At 39.1% G+C, this 4,549-nt stretch overlaps 1 non-coding gene across 1 annotated transcript; it reads right to left on the bottom strand.

The window, feature by feature from the left end:
* Positions 1 to 405: 405 nt before the first annotated feature.
* TRNAP-GGG (transfer RNA proline (anticodon GGG)) lies at positions 406 to 479 on the bottom strand. The gene has a single exon. It is a non-coding gene; the product is annotated as a tRNA-Pro (tRNA).
* Between the last annotated feature and the right edge of the window lie 4,070 nt (positions 480 to 4,549).

The raw sequence follows: 4,549 nt of genomic DNA, 5'->3' as shown, positions 1-4,549 counted from the left end.
ATATTAACTAATAGATTATTTATTTTCAGTAACGAAATCTACAAAAGTTCGAGTTTAAATTTTCGCGAAAAGTTGTGTCAAATAACGTGTAGAGTTACTAGAATATTAGGATTTCTTTTGGAAGCAGGCAAGATGAAAAATTAGCCAACGCCTTCGCCGAGAATCGAACCACAGACCTCTGGAATACCAGCCCAGCATGCAGAACCACTACACCACGAAAGAACGCTAGGAACGCGGGAGAAATACCTTATATATTCCCCCTTTTAAAGGGTGACTGGGGTTTTTAAGGGACGCAATCGCCAAATACTGGGTGAGGAGAATTATCATCCAAAACCCTTTTTAGTTCGGGCGCCACTATAGAGACATTAGGATTTTTGGAAGCACACAGGATGAAAAATTAGCAAACGCCTTCGCCGGGAATCGAACCTCGGACCTCTGGAATCCCAGCCCAGCGTGCAGAACCACTACACCCCGAAGGCACGCTAAGAAGGCGAGAGAAATACCTTATAAACGAATCAGCTGACCATTTTTAATGGTGTCAAATATCGGGTGCCTGGATGCGAGACCCTACTCTTAATCGAACTAAACTGAAAGTTACGAATTAAATTCTGCAAATTACTTAGATCAATTATCTTAAATAATGAATTCACATTAGTATTTTTTAAAATTCAATTTAGACTACTTAAAGTGAGAAAAGATGAAAACGAAATCTGTTGAGCTGGTGTATAATTCGTAAGCAAAATGCTAATCACCCAATGCTAGTAAGTAATAACACATTTATACAAAAGATAGAATAAATAAAAATAGAAGCACTATGTTAATGTAAATACAACCCAAAATTTAAGATGCTTTCAAAAACAATAACACAAAACACAGTTGAACAATCTTAGGAACACCGCTGATCCGTAATACGCAACGTTATTATTCGTCGCTACTTCCCGTCGGAGATGTGGATACGAAGCCAGGTCAAACTAGCAGTGTTCAGCGGTTCTACCGCTCGACCGTTGGTGGGCATTAGTTCAATGGAAAAAAATAATAAGACTTTAGACTAGACAATCAACAACAATTCCATGTATCAGTTCATAAAGAATTCCCCAACAAAGAGTAACAACAATAAAATGTTAATAATAATTATTAATTAGCATAATAACGCTGATATGCAAAGAACAAAATCAACCCCACTTTCAATTTATTCAGGAATCCACAAGTTGCCGTAATTGCCATTCCTAAAAGTAACAAAATTTTGCTTTCGACCAGCTGAGCTCCACTATTAAAACATCTGCCTCATTCCAGCTTAATCACCCCGGTTAACTATCCGCCTAACCTCTCCCGCTTAACTAATCGTCAAGATCCTCCTTGCTAATGAAATTATCTGAGCCAGAGATCGCAGTCACGTGAGCTTTACGCCAATTTGGACCCGGTATTAAATTTGCCTTAATGTCTTCAACTCAATGAAGAGGCGCTTAGGCACCAGCCGGTTAGTTATTGCTCGGCTTACTTTTGCCATCCAGTAGGCTCCAGTCTTGATCGAAATGAGATATCTGAGGTGATCTGCACACTGTACTTTGCTAAAGAGTCCGTTAATACTCCAGTGGCTATCAGGAATCGTCTCTGCAGAAAATTTCCTTACCTGACGGAATTCGGAAAATGCAGATGTGAAGACCTCTGAAATCTCTGAGAAAAGTTGTTTATTGCTTTCAATTTGCGATAAACTATGTCCATAATAAAATAGATGCTGTTGCAAGTCAATAATGAATAGTATCTGTTTTTCGTTTTTAACGTCATAACTAAGTATCAAATTAACGGTAAATCGATATTTTTGTTACAAATAATCAGTGTTTGTTACAGATAATCACATAATTCAATACAATGTACACATGGCTCGAAAACGATGAGCCGTAGAACACTGAAAACTTGCATGTGTAAATATTGTATGTATATATATATACACAACACTTTACCTTACTTCAAAATCCTTAACCAGTCGTTATTCATGAGTTCCTTAGACGTTCAAGGCATGCTTTATTTCGTTCAAGAAAAAAGGCACTGTAGCGATTTTTGAACCGTCAGGTTTTTATTATTGGTAGCGTGAATAAAGGTAAGTGTTAAATTTCACAAATTGAATTTTAAGGTAAGTTCAACTGCTTATCATAACAAAGTAGTTTGCTTAGCAAAGTAGTTCGTTTACAATAGGAAACGATAATCACTTGAGTTCAAACAGAGGTAGCGGAGAAAAAGTCCGGCTACGCTTCTTTGAGGGTTTCTTTTTCCGCTCTTGACAGAGCTTAGTAGCGACTCGGGACGAGCCGTAAAATACACAAGAGAGAAAGGGGCTCTCTAAAGCTTACTAGCGACTCGGGAAGAGCCGTAAAATACAAGAGAAAGGCTCTCTCTTCTCTACGCAACGACTGCGTATACTTCAGACTAAAAAAAACTCTCTAATTATTTTCACTCACTGTTTTTATGTCCAGGTTTTCTGGGCGTGTCTTGTGCGTCTGCTGCAGTGATTCGCTAAACGTCTTTTTCGGAGCATCTCTCCATTGGTTGACAGGCGCTGATTTGTTCTCAGATACTGTCTTGACAGCCTGAGAAACTGAAATTTTCCGTGGGAAAATTCATAACGTCTTTTTGGGAGGTCTATCTAAATTATTTCGAGAAACAGGCAGTTGGCGACAGTCTATCGCATACACACAATGGACACTCCACAACCCGTGAGAACTTGTATGAAAGTTTTCTCCTTTCGTAAAAACAATATGCTTTCCGAACTTTGTTGGGGGTCACGTTCGATCTCAAGAATTCGTAAGTGTCATCAGGGTGGTCATCTGGCGCCCATTTGAAGTCTCCTTTTCCCAGACTTCGTGGGAGCCCGTGGGAAAATAGCTGACGACGTTACAGCACTTAATGTTGCTGTTCATAAAACAGAAAAGCTGCCTCATTTGCATGGTGGTAGGAAAGCCGGTTGTCATATCCTTGATGACTTGGAACCGGTTGAACCCATTCCCAAAACAGATTTAACATTTTCGTTCCCATTTGAGCATTAGAGGGAAGGATTTAGTAATTTTATTCCCAACCGATGCCGACCGAAAATACTCCCTTATTTCATTTGAAATGCAGTTTATGTTTTTAAACCCACTTCTGTAAATATGAGGACGAAAAATTCGGGTTTCCAGTGGCGTACGGCTTCTTTATTTTGTATTATTTTAGTAGAATATTTAAACGACTTTTACACACTTCCAAGCTACGTCACAAGGCAGCTTGTTATCGTTTCTAAAATATCACAACCGTTAATACTGTAATATTTATCATAATTTTGAAGCTATAATACAATAGCTTAATTATATCTTCTTTCATAATTAAAATTACGAAGTTTGAGAGCATTTCTTTATTAGAAAATGACAAAGTTTGGGAGCATTTCCATATTAGAAGCCTGTATTAAGTTCAATGTAAAAATCTGCCCATATAAATCGATCTAAAAGTTCAAATCCGCATACAATGCAGTACACTAGAAAGTAAAGACAAACCTCACCTAGGCGGCAGAACAGCTCTTAACACGGAGTAGTGCTATGGGGTCAACCCCAGTGACAACGAACAAAGTCAGGTGTATGAGCGCAAGACAATGGCAACCAGGCGCCAACGGATCACCAAAAGAAACAAAGAGAAGGCCAGTTCCCCTGAGCTTGACCAACTCCTGTCATTAGAGGAAACCCCCGATGACAGCCTTTCAAAATCTACTATGTAGCGATTGCACGTCCCGAGACAGACTTGAAAGTACCCGTACGGTCTCTGCCGGTCTTCAATGGACTACGGAATAGTTGTTGGCTCTAGCCCTATGAAGACAATTTACCCAGAGATCCAAGGCAGCCTAAGTACAGGTTTTATCCAGCATGTCGGGGGCTTGTCCCCAGTCGATGCCCGGGGGGGGAATCCGAAGACAGGCTAATGCAAACCATGTTTCGGTATGACAAATGGATTGTGAAGTATCATGGACTCACCCTCCTTTGCATTATTTATTCGAGAGGGCGAAACACGAAGGCTAATATGGGAAGGATGATTAACAACTATTCCCATTTCGGGCTAAATTGCGAATAATGTCATCAAGGCCGTTTTTTCTCCACCACCATTCTTGAGATGGGATTCGAATTTCGGAAGAAGATTGTAATTGCATACTGCCTCTATGGCATGGAAGCATCTAAACTATTGTGGAGTCGAAGCTTCACTCCAGAAGCTGATGATTCAAAAGACGAGCCAGAAGATTCGCGGACCTAACCAGTCTCTGGTTTCAGATAAAAAAAATTACAAACAAAAACAGCATAAAGCAAAAACCTGAAAAATGGTTTAGCGTTGGTTAATAAAGATAATTTGCTTCAAATAAAACCTGGTCATGATATCGATAAAGAATTTATGCTAAGCTATGAAACTAAGCTATAAAACTGAGTCATAAGGATTCCTTAAAGCAGGAGAGGCAAATACGTTGACGTAATATGTTTCATTATTACTTATATCATATTTTGTAAAATTTCAATAAATTTTTCATCAATATGCTCAATGA

This window comes from Stegodyphus dumicola, chromosome 2 (assembly GCF_044657685.1).
Source record: "Stegodyphus dumicola isolate Sdum_Otavi_A_Nest chromosome 2, ASM4465768v1".
Lineage (NCBI taxonomy): Eukaryota > Metazoa > Arthropoda > Arachnida > Araneae > Eresidae > Stegodyphus > Stegodyphus dumicola.
The sequence above is the reverse complement of the archived record's forward strand: the minus strand, read 5'-3'. Positions and strand labels throughout refer to the sequence as shown.